The sequence below is a fragment of the Xenopus laevis genome, chromosome 7S, assembly GCF_017654675.1.
Source record: "Xenopus laevis strain J_2021 chromosome 7S, Xenopus_laevis_v10.1, whole genome shotgun sequence".
In the NCBI taxonomy this organism is placed as follows: Eukaryota; Metazoa; Chordata; class Amphibia; order Anura; family Pipidae; genus Xenopus; species Xenopus laevis.
The window spans coordinates 69384650-69399597 of record NC_054384.1 but is presented as its reverse complement, the minus strand read 5'-3'; positions in this window follow the sequence as shown (position 1 = coordinate 69399597).

Below are 14948 nucleotides of genomic sequence, written 5' to 3'. Positions count from 1 at the left end.
CGACTGCTCCGCCGGAAAATCTAGCATACCCCCAGCGACCCCATTTAGGATTCGGAAACAACTTCACGACCTACTGCTAGTAGACGTCTGGCGCACTCAACACTTCACAGAAAAAGATTATACCTACTATTCCGCACGGCATAATATATATACCCGCATAGACTATATATTTGTATCCCAACATGCTCTTACTGAGGTTTGCAACTCTCAGGTACACCTCAGAACATTCTCGGATCATGCAGCCATCTCAATACAACTTAGTCTCCCAGGTACTTCTAAGCCTCATCCCACATGGCGAATGAATGAATCTTTTCTAAAACATCCCGACTTGGTGGAAGAGATTGGCGGAAATATTCGCAACTATTTCAAGGAAAATGGGACACCTGACATATCTCCACTGATATGTTGGGAAGCACACAAATGTGTCATACGGGGGACCCTCATCGAGATAGGAACCAGACGAAAGAAAGCGCACACCCAGCGGGTCGAAGCATCGTTGGCCAAAATTAAACTCCTTGAAGCTCAACACAAACAAACACAAGCCCTACGTACGGCACAGGAATTATTAGAAGCACGAAGAGAACTCAATGATATACTAACTACGTACACTAACAGAATACAGACACTGATTAAGCATCGCTATTACGAGCATGGAAACAAATGTGGAAAGCTGCTGGCAAATGCGCTTAAACAACAGTTAGCGAAAAATTACATCCCCAAAATTAAAACTACTGCGGGGAACCTCGCATTCACTAATGAAAAAAATTGCGGAAGAGTTTGTTCAATACTTTACGAAAGTGTACCAGATCGCTCCTACCCACGCCACGGATGATATCTCTTTTCACGCTACTGCTTCCCAGTTCTTAGACCAACACAACTTGCCTAAAATCCCGGAAAATATGGAAGCACAACTTGAATCAGACATCACGACTGCAGAAATACTAAGTGCCATCTCCACAACTCCTATTGGTAAAAGCCCAGGACCAGACGGGTTCCCGATGTCATACTACAAAGAATTCCAGCACCTGCTCTCCCCACACCTGTGCAAGGCTTTCAATGATATACAGGCGGAAGCTAAGTTCTCACCCCAGTCTCTTGAGGCACAGATAACCCTCTTACTGAAACCTAATAAAGACCCGACAGACCCCGGCAGTTACCGCCCAATCTCGCTGATCAATAACGATGCGAAACTATTAGCCAAAATCATAATGAAACGAATACAGCAAATTCTCGAGCACCTGATCGACCCGGAACAAGTTGGCTTTGTACCTCATAGGGAGGCGAGAGATAATACCAATAGGTTAATTAATATTCTACACTACGCACAAACTAGGTCCCGGCAAATGCTCCTTCTCTCGACAGACGCAGAAAAAGCCTTCGATCGGGTGAACTGGCAATTTATGTTCCAATGCCTACAGAAATATGGCTTTGGCCCGAGATTGCTAAAGTGGATCCAAGCTTTATACCATAACCCCACTGCTAAAGTGAAAATTAATAACCTTCTATCCAACCCCATTGCCATCAGAAACGGCACTAGACAAGGCTGCCCTCTATCTCCCACGCTATTCGTATTGACACTCGAGCCACTCTTAATTGCCATCCGAAATAATCCAGACATTGGAGGAGTCCAAGTGGGTGGCAGACACCACAAAACGGCGGCGTATGCTGACGATTTATTATTCTTCGTCACCAACCCAATTATCACAATACCAAACCTAACCAACACCTTATCCCAATTTGGAAAAGTTAGCAACTTCAAAATCAATCAAAAGAAGTCACAGGCCCTCAACATTTCACTACCACATCGCACGATTCAAGGGCTGTCCCAGAATTTCCCTTACAAGTGGGCTTCGTCCACCATCACTTACCTGGGCCTTATTATGTCAAAGGACCACAACGCGTGGGGAGAGTTGAATTGTACCAATCTATACAAAAAAATAGAATCAGATCTGAAGAGATGGAGATCCAACACACTCTCATGGTTCGGCCGCATGAATGTAGTGAAGATGAACGTGCTTCCCAGATTGCTATATCTCTTTCAAGCCCTCCCGGTCCAGTATCCGAATAATTGGCTGAACAATTTCAGACAGCAATCAACAGATTCATCTGGCTTGACAAATCACCCCGATTGCGCAAACAGATATTAACTAGGCATAGGTCCACCGGCGGAGGCCTCCCTACCAGACATTCACCGGTACTATAAGGCAGCCATCCTCAACTGGATAGTGACTGGTCACACCACCTGGACAACAATTATGGATCGAAATAGAACAGCAGGAGACTTCAACTCACCTGCTCCATATTCCATGGATAAATAGGAATCATAGACGGCTCTTCACCAGAAAACACCCCCTGCTACATCACACGCTTGAAACATGGGACAGCATCCAACGAGCACAGGACATGGCGAAGGTTCCCTCTCCTCTGTTACCTATCACAAATAACCCGGACTTCCCGCCTGCACTAAACAGAGAAGACTACAAACCGTGGCTCATAGATGATCACCTACAAATGATTCACCTCGTAGATAAAGGCACCATGGTCACGAGAGAGAAGCTGGACCAGCGATGTTCCTTTACCCCACGGATGCATCTCCAATACAGTCAGCTTAAACATTATTATTGTACACTAGGTGGTGACAGGGTCTTTGGCAGAAAACTCTCGAAATTTGAACAGCTGTGCCACAGCGCTACTCCTCCAAGACATACCCTATCTACAATTTATAAGGCTGCCACAGGCGAGCAAAACATCATGGAACTCCCGTTTATTAACACCTGGTCTAAAGACCTGAACCTAAACCTGACAGAGGAAGAAACAATAGACATGATACGTACTCTATCTTACAGCTCCAGGTGCAATAGGATTCAAGAGTTGAATTACAAAATTCTGACCAAGTGGTACTACACGCCACAGAAGCTCCATAAAATATACCCTAACACAACAAACATCTGTTGGAGATGCAGAAGTGATGTAGGCTCATTGCTCCACATCTTTTGGTCGTGTCCCTTGATCAAGCCTTACTGGGACTTGGTCCTCCGGGTGTGTCAAAATGTAGCTGGGGACAGAAACCTAAACGACCCGGCCTACGCCTTACTATTTCACATGTCCACGGAAGACAAGTTCCATTTTCACAATTCAGCCCTCCCGCACCTGCTAAACGCCGCAAAACTACTGATACCCAGATATTGGAAAAATCAGCAAACACCAACACCCCGTGAATGGTTGCTGAAGGTAGAGGAGATCCAACAGTTTGAACAACGATCAACACACACAGACAAACAGGTCAGAAATTACACTGCACAATGGTTCACTTGGGTTGAATTCAAAGGGAGTCAAGAATATTCTCAGCTGATAGCATGACAAACCAAACCTACCGAGAGGTGTCTCATGTTGCATTCACCTGCCTCCCCCACCCCATCCTCCACATACTCCCACACACATTTTCACACTATGACGCATAGTCAGTAGGGGACGACTAGGCACCAAGAGAAGCGCATGAATAATACTGCATGATGTTGATGTCTTATATCCTGTGCAACATACTTTCTGCAATGTTAATTAATGATAGCAATCCCCTGTTCTTGTATGAAATCTTAATAAAAGATATTTGAAAGAAATATGTTCAAACTTTTATAACCCGACAAATTTTGTAAAATGAACATGGTAATTAGGGAGTGTGGCCACAAAAATGAGCGTGGTCAAAAAATATTTGCACCAACTTTTTGTCCCTCTTTTTATTTCCAAAATGTTGGGAGGTATGGTATTATGTTAATACTATATAGGCCCCAGGCCACCAATGTTTTTTTAAAAATAATCTATGAGGCCCCTGATCACCAATGTTTCTTAACTTTTAAGAGGGGGGCCATGGCCACCAATGTTTTTTTAGAGAGTTTTTTGGGGATCCTGGTGCAAAGGTTTTTGTATTTTTTTATGGCCACCAATGATTTTTTTTAACTTGTAGGGTGGTCCTGACCACCAGTGGCTTTTTATAAATTATGTGTGGGGGGTTAGTTTTTAGCGCTGATGTCTATGTGGGCTTTTTACTGTGGTGTGGGCTTGGCAGAATCTGGGGTGGGCCTTGGGCACTGGCCGCGGGGTTCTATAACCATATAAAGGCACAAGGCTGCAGGTTGAGTTATACAGGGATCTCTCTGTACAGGCTTTGAGCAAACTTACGGACTGTTCCAGCTAAACTGTAATTAGTACAGGGGAATACATATGCTGCCCATAGTTTTATGGGATCTCGATGTACAGGCTATGTGGAAACTTAGGGGCTGTTTCTGCTGAATTGGGCTTAGTATAGGGAATTCCTATTCTGCCATAGTTTTATGGGATCTATCTCTACAGGCTATGAGCAAATTTAGGGGACTGTTCCTGCTGGATTGTGCTTAGTACAGTGGAATACCTATGCTGTCACAACTTTATGGGATCTCCCTGTACAGTCTATGAGCAAACTTAGTGGTCTGTTCCTGCTGAATTGTGATTAAGGGATACGGTCATGGGAAAACATGTTTGATGCGTTTGAAAAAAAACATGTTTTCCCATGACAGTATCCATTTAATACAGCGGGGGAACACCTATGCAGCCATAGATTCATGGAATCTCTCTGTACAGGCTATGAGCAATCTTAGGGCCTGCTCCTCCTGAATTGTGCTTAGTAAGGAGGAATATTTATGCTGCCATAGGTTTATGCAATCTCTCTGTAGATTCTATGAGCAAACTAGCAAACGTAGTGGATTGTTCCTGCTGAATTGTGCTTGGTACAAGGGAAATCCTATGCTGCCATTGTTTTTATGGGATCTCTTTGTATAGGCTATGAGCAAACTTAGGGACAGTTCTTGCTGAATTGTGCTTAGTACAGGGGAATACCTATGCTGCCATTGCTGAAGCATTGTTGCTGGCGTGGTGTTCTCTGCTTCCCGCGAAAAGGAATGCGCCACCATATTGAGGAGTTCCTCAGAGTTATTAGGAACAATACTGACAGAGACACCGCAGCAGTACAACTGGATAATTTGGCGCAACAGTTTGAATCCATGGGATACCCGAATAGATTGATACAGGAACAACTACAGAAAGCGATACTTAGAACCCAGGAGGAACTTCTGCTGTCTAAGAGAGATGAGACCCCCCAACCAGATCTAATATTTACAACTGGAGTACCATAAGTGTACCGTTTAAAAATGCGTTGAATAGTAGGTGGGAGATTATCAACTCGGATCCACATCTCTTTTTCTTGGATAAAAAGAGGCTGCTGTTGGCCTAAAGATGAGGACGCAACCTTGGGGACCTGCTAGTGATTAAAGATGTGCCCCCGGATAAGACAACTAAGGGAAGGACCTGGCTGGAGAGACCACTCAAAAATGGCTGCTACAAGTGTGCAGGGTGTCTCACTTGTAGCGGGATATCACAAGGAACCTTTTTTACACACCTTAGGACGGGACGCAAGTTCACGATCAGACATAGACTGTCCTGTATGTCGGACCATGTGGTCTATATAGCATAGTGCTCTTGTGGCTTGCACTATGTAGGCAAAGCATCCACGACCTACAGGGAGAGGATGAATAACCACAGAAGCACCATCAGGGCTGCCCTAACCACAGGAAAGGCTGACCAGCCAGTGGCGAAACACTGGCTGAAGTTTGGACACTCCTTACCTCAATTTATACACATGCTTATCGACCCATGTGCCAGCCCCAAGGAGAGGAGGCAACAGGGATCTACTATTGTTACAAAAAGAGTCAATGTGGATCTATAAATTGGATGTGGTGGCTCCTAGAGGACTTAATGAAACCCTGGCGATGTCTCCCTTTATATGACAGTTTGCTATATAATACCCTCAGAAGGACTAAGAAAAGAGAGATTACTGGAGTTTACCCCTTTCTGCTTGTAACTAGAATTAATGCTGAACTTCATGCTTACAAAAGAACTTGATAATTTTCCTTCATAGATAAGACATAAGAAAAGATACACAATAATGAGACTTTGTTGATGTGCTTATATTTATTACCCTAATATGTTGCAATTATGTAAGATAGTCCTTGTATTGATAATCTATTTGGTGGTGGTGTTACATTGTAGCTGCTGGGTAACCTCCTCTACATTCTCTTAAAGATAAGAGCACATTATCCAGGGTTGTGCCTAACTCACCAACACTCAGTGGCGGGACTACCGGGGGAGCAGGGGGTGCGAGCGGGCCAGGGCCCGCACCCCCTCAGGGCCCCCGGTAGTCCGTTCGCCGCTGAAATGCGGCCAAATGCGGCCGTACGGAGGGCAGCGGGTCACAGCTGCGTGTCACGCACCAGGGCCCGTCCCCTCTAGGATCGCTGCTGTATGGAGCCGGCACTTTTCCAAAGGGAGAAGTTGTCCGAAGGCCAGTAAGGGTGAGATTTGGGAAGGATGTGTATTGGCTCTCAGTATTACATAGGTTCCTAAAAGTCCCTAAGGAGGATAGTAGGACTAAAGGTGGCCATACACGGATAGATCCGCTCGTTTGGCGATGTCGCCAAACGAGCGGATCTCCCTCCGATATGCCCACCTTGAGGTGGGCAATATCGGGCTGATCCGATCGTGGGCCCTAGGGCCCAACGATCGGATCCTTCACGTTCGCAAACGGGCGGTCGGATCGCGGGACCGCATCAACGAACAGATGCGGCCGCGATCCGACGGGATTTTTAACCCCATCCGATCGAGATCTGGCCGACTTTCCGCCAGATCTCGATCGGGGAAGCCCGTCGGGGGCCCCCATAACACGGGCCAATAAGCTGCCGACTCGGTCTGTCGGCAGCTTTTTATCGGCCCGTGTATGGCCACCTTAACACAGTAGTTTTATGTTGTTTCCGTTTCATTTTTAGGAACCAAAGAGAAACATAACCATTTCCTGCTCTATAAGAGCCTTATCCTAAGTTCTCTCCCTCCCCTCTATATGTTATCCCTGCCAAATCCCTATCCAATACCCACAATAAAGATACACACAATGACATTGTGGTTAATCTGTGTAATTCACAGCTTTATTAATAATTAGATAAACTGCGCTTTTTGATCGCAAGGAAGGCAAAAAACCTCTGAGAAGCGGATTTCCTTCACTAGAGGGAAAAATTCCTTCCTGACCCCTTAAAGGCGATCGGATTTGCTCCCACGATCAATGCGCCAAATAGAATCAAGGGAAGCGGGGGGGGGGGGAGAATATGGTAAGGTAAGGGACTGCAGTGAAAGGATGAGAAAGAGAAGGGAATATGGCAGCAGAAACAAGGGCACATTTAAGCCGCACGATGAATGCTGCATTCCTTTCCATTCCATTGGAGGGATGCAATGAAAAGGAATGCAGGGTCTACCAAGTGGCTTAAAGGAGTCCCTGTGTATAACACCATATTTTGGATAAAGGGGAGGAACCACTGGTGGAACTACAGTGGTTGAAAGCACCGCTGGTGAAAGTGCAGTGGATGAAAGGGGGGCATCACTGGTGGAATTGAGATGTCCATAGTTACTGCTGTTTCCTGAGGATGTGGTGCCTAGACTGAGGTACATCGGTATTTGGTACCCGAGGAAACTGCTGGTGGTGCTGGTATCATTGGCCGAGTTGATTCCGAGGACCACCTGTAAAACCAAACAAGATAACTCAGACTACGTATTTTTTACCTTAGCAAGTGATATTCCTGTAAAGTCCTTATAGGGGTATGGACCTATTATCAAGAATTCTTTGGACCTGGGGTTTTTTGGATAACGGATCTTTCTTGTAATTTGGATCTTCCATACCTCAAGTCTACTGGAAAATCATGTAAACATTAAATAAACCCAATAGGGTGAAATTTGCTTCCAATAACTATATCTTAGTTGGAATCAAGGTTATGAAACTGGTTTTATTATTACAGAGAAAAAGGAAATCATTTTTAAAAAAAATTGGATTAGTTTGAATAAAATGAAGTCTATGGAAGATGGACTTTCCGTAATTCGGAGCTTCTTGGATAATGGGTTTCCGGATAACGGATCCCACACCTGTAATATTTAGGACTTAGGAGCACATTAAGCACAAATCAGGTGATTAAGCCAAGTGTGGGATAAGAAAAGGATGGATTATGTACTGCACCTGAATATCTCTCATTGTTCTTAATCAAGTATGGCCTTGTTGATCTTCTCTAGCTCTTTGTAGAGGTTGTTTCAGGTGGGCCTTGATGTATCTGTAGTCCTGCCAGAACTCGTTCTTAAGGTGTAATTTCCCACCATTTTGTGATCTTCACGCAGTCCTTGGCCATCCACAGATCGTAGAGTGGCAAACCTGATGTCAAAGGTGATCTTGTCCCTGATGCACTCGAGATAAGGGCCCGCGAGTGGATCCTCAAAATCCCTGATCTCAAAGATGTCCAGATCAGGCGAGATCCACGGTGCGGGCTAGAAAAATGTAAGAAGCAAGAAAACATTGAGGGTCAGGGCACACAACTATGCTAAACCCTGTCAAATTTCTGTTTCGTTGTATTTACCACAGAAGATATGACATGTTTAGCATTGGGGTTAGCCCCTCCTTTAGCCCCCTTGGATACCTTTCGCAGCCAGATCCAGAAAAATACAATGAGGAAAATTAGCTCGTGAGCACCTTTACCTTTTCAAAAGGCGCCACTGGTAGTATTGCCCCGGCTACTGTGCACTCCAATGCCCATTCCTTGATGTCCTTGTAATATAAAAATAAAGATTTGGGAAGAGTTTACGAGTTAACGTAAAGATGTTAAGACCCCCAAATAACACACAATAAAGAGGTAAACACAGGCAGCATATTACACTTATTTAATAGAACCCTTTCCGTTCAGAAAACTATGGTTTTATATGTTCCAATTAGAAACAAATGCTTACTTATGTATATAGAAATGCCCCTCTCCGCACTAACCACTCCCCATGTCCCCATTTTAAGACAATACCATCCCATTTTATTTGGTCCACAAATCAGCCCATTATTTCTGTCAGGGCCCTACTTTCCTCTGGATCAGCAGTTACACAAAAGGTAGACCTTGATGGACGTGTGTCTTTTTTCAGCCTCATCTACTGTGTAATACATATTACAGATGGGAACAGGGCCGCCATTAGAAATCACGGGGCCCGTACACAACATTTTTCGTTGCCCCCTGGGCCCTGCCCACACTTGTGCCCGAGCCCCACCCTAGATACCACCACTCCACATCACAGTTAAAAGACCACACAGACATCAGCGCTAAAAAAGTAACCCCCCCCCCACACACAAGTTATAAACGCAATTATAAGTTAAAGAAAATAGCGCTAAAAAATCAGCGCTAAAAAAAGTAACCCCCAAGCCAAGTTATAAAACGCTATTATAAGTTAAAGAAAAAAAACATTGGCGCCATGGCCCCCCATAAATGTTTTTTTTAAAAAGCATTGGTGACAGAGCCCCCTTTACAAGTTAAAAAAAATTGGGCCCCCCAAAAATATTTTTTTAAAAAAACATTGGTGGCAGGGGCCTCTAGAATATTATAATAAAACATTGGTGGCCAGGGGATTTAAAAAAATAAAACACAAATTGGTGTTCAGTAAAACTGAACTCATGGCTTCAGGACTTAAACTTCGCCTCTTTTCATGACTTTGGTATTTTCGCCGATTCGGGAGTTCGGCTTCGGCTGTTTTCATGACTTCGGGTCCTTTGGCTGCTCGGCTTTTCGGCACTTCCGCATTTCGGCTGTTTGGAACTTGGAAAATGGCCACATGGCTCGGGCGCTCTCAAGGGGGCCCGGCTCTTTCAAAAAAGTGCAGCACTGCTGGGCCCCTTCATGCCAGGGACACTTGTCCCCTGTCCCACCCTGATGGCGGCCCTGGATCCTTACCTTCTTCCAAATAACCCGCAATGGGTTGGGCAAGTTGTTCTTCTGCTCCTGATGAACGTTGATAGTCTTTAAAAAGACTTTTGTGTTTCTTCTTTATCTCCTTCTGCTCCTGGGAATCGCTGAGAATCACTAGGAATCACTGGGAATCACTAGGAATCACTGGAAATCATAGGATCGCTCGTATTTCACTTTATGGGAAGAGAAAGAGAGAGAAGAGATTGTGAACTGAACCCTCTCTGCCATACAGTATATATATCCGTATATACTGGATTTCCCTTAATAGCTCAATACTGCTCTACTGAATATAGTTGTGTCTTATAAATAACCAGTAACACCAATCAGCAGCAACTTTAATAGAAGGAGCTGATTGGGAGAGACTGAATTTATTGGTGCAATCAAGGGCCTTGCACGATCGAACCCCTGCTAAATCGTAGTTGGATCCTGTGATACAGAACAATGGGATCAAACTTAATAGTAAATGAATTCACTTTGGCAGAGTGCAAACCCGTGTCCATTCAAATTTCTTATGGCAGTGTGTCTGTTCACCAGGGCTCAATTAAGTTGGTTTTGAATGTAGAGTCGGTGAGCGGATTCATGTTCTTGGGAGTGAGGTCATTTGGTTGGGCCCAATACACTGAAGCTGGAAATGCAATGGGGATCAACAACAATCCCAAGTCGGTCCTCCTCTGGTGACACTCATTCGCTGGAAAGCTGTATGTACTTGGGCAGGTGAGTGTAGAATAGGGGCAGAAGAAACTGGTTCCCGAATTAGAGGCCGCAGGTGGAGTTAATTTGGCCCACTGGGGCTTTTCAATAACCAGTCAAGCTCTGATCAATATTGCCTATGCACCATAACATCAAGGAAACGGTCCTAACTTGCCTATGGCTTGTTGCTACCTGTTGGTCTTATTCTTCTCAGTGTCCTCAGCCCTTAGGACCAATCATCATGCTAACTCTAAATGCTGGAGGCCGACTAGGGAATGTATGATTTTGAAGTGGGACAGTTGGCCAATGGCAGTGTGGAAAAAGTGGCAGTTGAAAGTATACGAGGCTAGAAGAGCAGCAGAGTAATGGTCTGAACATGTTCATACAAGTCGTGTAATCAGTTGAGACAGAGGAATGAACATACTGAGTAAAGCTTCTGAATTTATACTAATGCCACATGGGGGTGCTGGGAATTTGTAGTTAAGGCACAGCTAGATAAGCACAGGATTAAGAGTTGGGTCGGGGGCGATGTTGAGCCAAGTCTCATGTTGTCTCACTCGGGCCCTTAAAGCAAGTAGCGCCAATCGGCAGGTTGTTTGAGGTACTTGTTTAAGCACTGGCGACAAGTTTTAGTGAGTCTGGGAAGGGTGGGTTTTTCAATCTCCAATGATATGATTGTATCCTGGCTTTTCCTGATGTATTTAGTACTTGTTGGCAGGGTGTGTAGCCTGACCTCGTGATGTGTGGTGTGTATAACGCAATGAAATACCCCTCGGTGCGCGTGCCAGCTCCTTGTCTCAATGATAATTGGAAAGAATGGAACCGTTGGAAAGGATATAAGCTAGTGACATCGTTCCAATTGGACATCAAATTAATGAACCAAGGTCAGCTCGATTCCCAGGATCAGAGTTACAGAATATAGCAGGCGAATAGGTGGGGGCCAATTTTTGGGGTAAGCTTTGGGCTCTAGATCTTAAAGTTCGCGGAATGATTTAAATAATGCCCCTGGCATGTGAGACACATCGACAGGCCCGTCACAGCCCGCAGCCCGCCAGCAGCACCATTAACATAGTGACGCTGGTCCTATGGCATCAGTGTACCAGCAGCCCTCTTTGCATATTTGCCAGAGTCCCTGCACAGATTGCCGGTATAAGGTCGCCGCCTGGCTCTAGTCCCTGCACCTACTTAAATCATGGAAGCCACAATCTGCTCCAAAATCCTCATCGCGCCACTTGTATGTCATTGACATTTATGCCCCCCCCATTGAAATCTGTCCTGCATGAGATGGCCTCCATAAAAGTCTGTTCCATCTTAACCAATCTGAAATGCAGAAAATGAAATAGCTGGTGCACGCGTTGTTGCCCTGAGCTGTGTAAGTCACTTCCGCTGGCAGCTTTCAGATCCAATCAGTGCTGAGGCCTGGGAAGTGATGTCGCATCCTCGAAGTAGAGGCATGATTAATACCAGTAATTTGGGCAGGCCAATACATCAGTCACCATATATCCGTATTGCAGCACTGCAGGATTTACACAACACATGTGCCATCTTATGAAATACACAATAGACATTAAACATAACCAGTCATAGAAGCCAGGCGCCACCATCAGAAACTCACTGGTCGCTGACTGGATCTTCGTCATCCATGCCCATGAAGGACAGGTCCTGCTGGCACGATCTCGCTTCGGTCTAAGGCGCCTCAGCTTCACACTCTGACTACTGTTCCTCCGGCTTTTGAATGCTGGAAATTGTTAGTTTAGTCAAGTGGCTAGAGAGATACCAGTTAGTGGGGGGGCATCGACTGGAGCGGAGACAGTATTGAATTCTGATTGGGGAAAATGTTTTTTTTTCACTTTACTCTTTTGCAGCGGTCTTTATGTTTGAATTGGAATATATTCGGTTTGGTTCCCAATTGTGGTTCTAACCTACCTCCCTAGCATCCAGGCATGAGGCGTTAAATAGACATAGAAAGGCATAGTATCAACCTTGAAGCTGGCAGCCTATTGCCACATGCGACCTATTGTTACTGTGTCTGATACAGAGACTGAGACGGTAGAGCTGCATCCGACAAAATAATGCTGTAGTAGGTGTGCAGCAGAGAGGACCCCAGCAAGGGCCTAAAGCATTAGTGCCCTTTATGCCCGTGCACGAGCTATATGCACTTGTTTTTAATTATATATATTATAATTTAGTAGGCCAGCCGAGGGCCGCTGCGGCCCTCGCAAAACCTGCCGCCTGTAGTCATCAGGCCTCGGGTTTTCTTAATATTAGATACGCCCGCCTGTCTCTCCAAGAGATAACACGGCAGCCTACAAGCAGGTAGCAGTTCTGTGGAAACCGCGAGATATTTGGTATGTACAGTGGATACTGTAGGCAGGTCTAGAGGAGGCACTGCCACCTTCTAATTAACCATCTGACAATGGACAGTCAAAGTAAACTTTATGTTATCGCATGAAATGAGATAAGCGGATACACTGCAAGTGAAACGAAGTGGCTTCCAGGCTAGTATATACTCACCCAGAAAAAGCACATAGGAATCCAATAGGAGTTAATGTTAACATTTGAATGTGCAATATATTGGCAGAAGAATTGGATTATAGTTACATGTGTACTTAAACCTTTAAATAGGGCGACATTATGATGGAAATAGTGGCTAATGCATGAGAGACGTCGAGCCATGGCCATGGGCTAGATAATTGAAAATCGGGCCTAGCTCCATTGGCAGACGTGAAACAGGATCATCTGTATCGCTGAATGGCGGTAGTGACCGTGACCATCTTCCTCCCCTACAGACAATACAGGAATCACTGACAACTCTGGGGACAATACGAGCGGAAAAACTACATGGTATTTGCTCACCATCTTCTTCCTGGCAACAAGGAAAGTTTTCACCAGGGGTAGATCAATACGATTGCTCCTTCCCTGTACGTGAAAATGAAAGCCTTACTTCATGTGGACGACGGTGTTAGCGGGTGGTATGGGTGACCTTAGGAGTCATAGGAGAGGACACCGGTACCAGTTTTCAGGATCTCAAACGACAGCCTCCAGGATACCAAATAGCGCTCAACTCTTTCCGTTATTTAACAGAATACGTACCTTTTTTCTCATTATGTTTTGCAAGGCAAGCCCTTTGGCGCGCCGCGCCAGCAGATCAGCGGCCCTCGCAAACAATTCTCCTCCGGTGTGCAAAACTCCTTGCTCTCGGGATACAAACTAACACCCTGATAATCCAGTTGTACAACAGGGCTCTCCTGAGGACAATACCACTCTAGGCACAGAAAAGATATGACCAAAATGGGAGGAGGAATGTGAGGAGACAATTGAAAAGCGAAAAGTGGCAGGATAATCCTGGGAGATAGGCCACAGTAAGACATCAGTCTGTACTATAATACTGGAGAAGGCCTATAAGACTGATATTTAGATGTACTTACATATGCCCGGTGCTCCTCAAAAAACTGGCCCAACTCTGTCATCGAGAAACTGGCCCTCTACTCTCGCACAATGCTTTTGGAGGATGTGGAGAGCGGCGTACATTCTACCACGAATATGTGGTGGAACCTGTGAGATAGTTAAAGCTTTCTGGAGAAATGGTAGCGCTGTACCCTGTTAGCTTATTTTCATACAGCCACATCTGAGCCAGGAGCCCTGTCATTTTCTACTGGGTCTGAAAACTCTGCATCAACATAAACCTAGCGACATATGTAATTGCAGCAGCAAAAAGAACATTAAGTGGCTGGCGCGCCAAGTTGGATAGAGATACCTCTCTAACGACCAAAATTAACCAGCAAGCTCTTCCCAGCTAAAGGGTAAAAATGGATAGAAATAATGGAAACTATTTAGAGGCATTGGAGTCTGTACAGGGGGCATAAGAGCTAAGTGGTATCGGCGGTGCTAGGAAGATACCGGGTCTAATTATGGCTGCCCCTGGGCAGAATTTGATTGGACAGTCCCAGTCGGAAAATGAACTGATTCCACGGTCGACCGGATGGCTCCTGGCGTTGCATGTCAAGCCTGCCGCTACTCGTGACCGTTCCCATATTGAGTGTGATGTGCGCCCGGGACGCACCGCGCTTACTCCCGCGCGTTCCTGTACTCCATTTACGCTTTTTCCTCTCTTTTCTCTTCCCCGACCATTTTGGGAACTAATAGAAAAGTCATACGTGTAACGGCTAGTAAGACACCGATTTACGTAACTCCGGTCAAATAAAAGTAAAAAAGGAAAAAAATTTAACCATAAAACCCTGCCCCCCCCCCTTCTGCTTTACTGTAATAAATATGAAGGTTTATTTGTTGCAATGAGTATAAGTATTCAGACATGGCCTTGCTGGTGTTGTACAATTTTGACATGTCTATCTGTGGTAGTATGTAACCGGAATTCTCAACTTTACATGGATTCATATGTATTAACTTATGATATGCTTATAT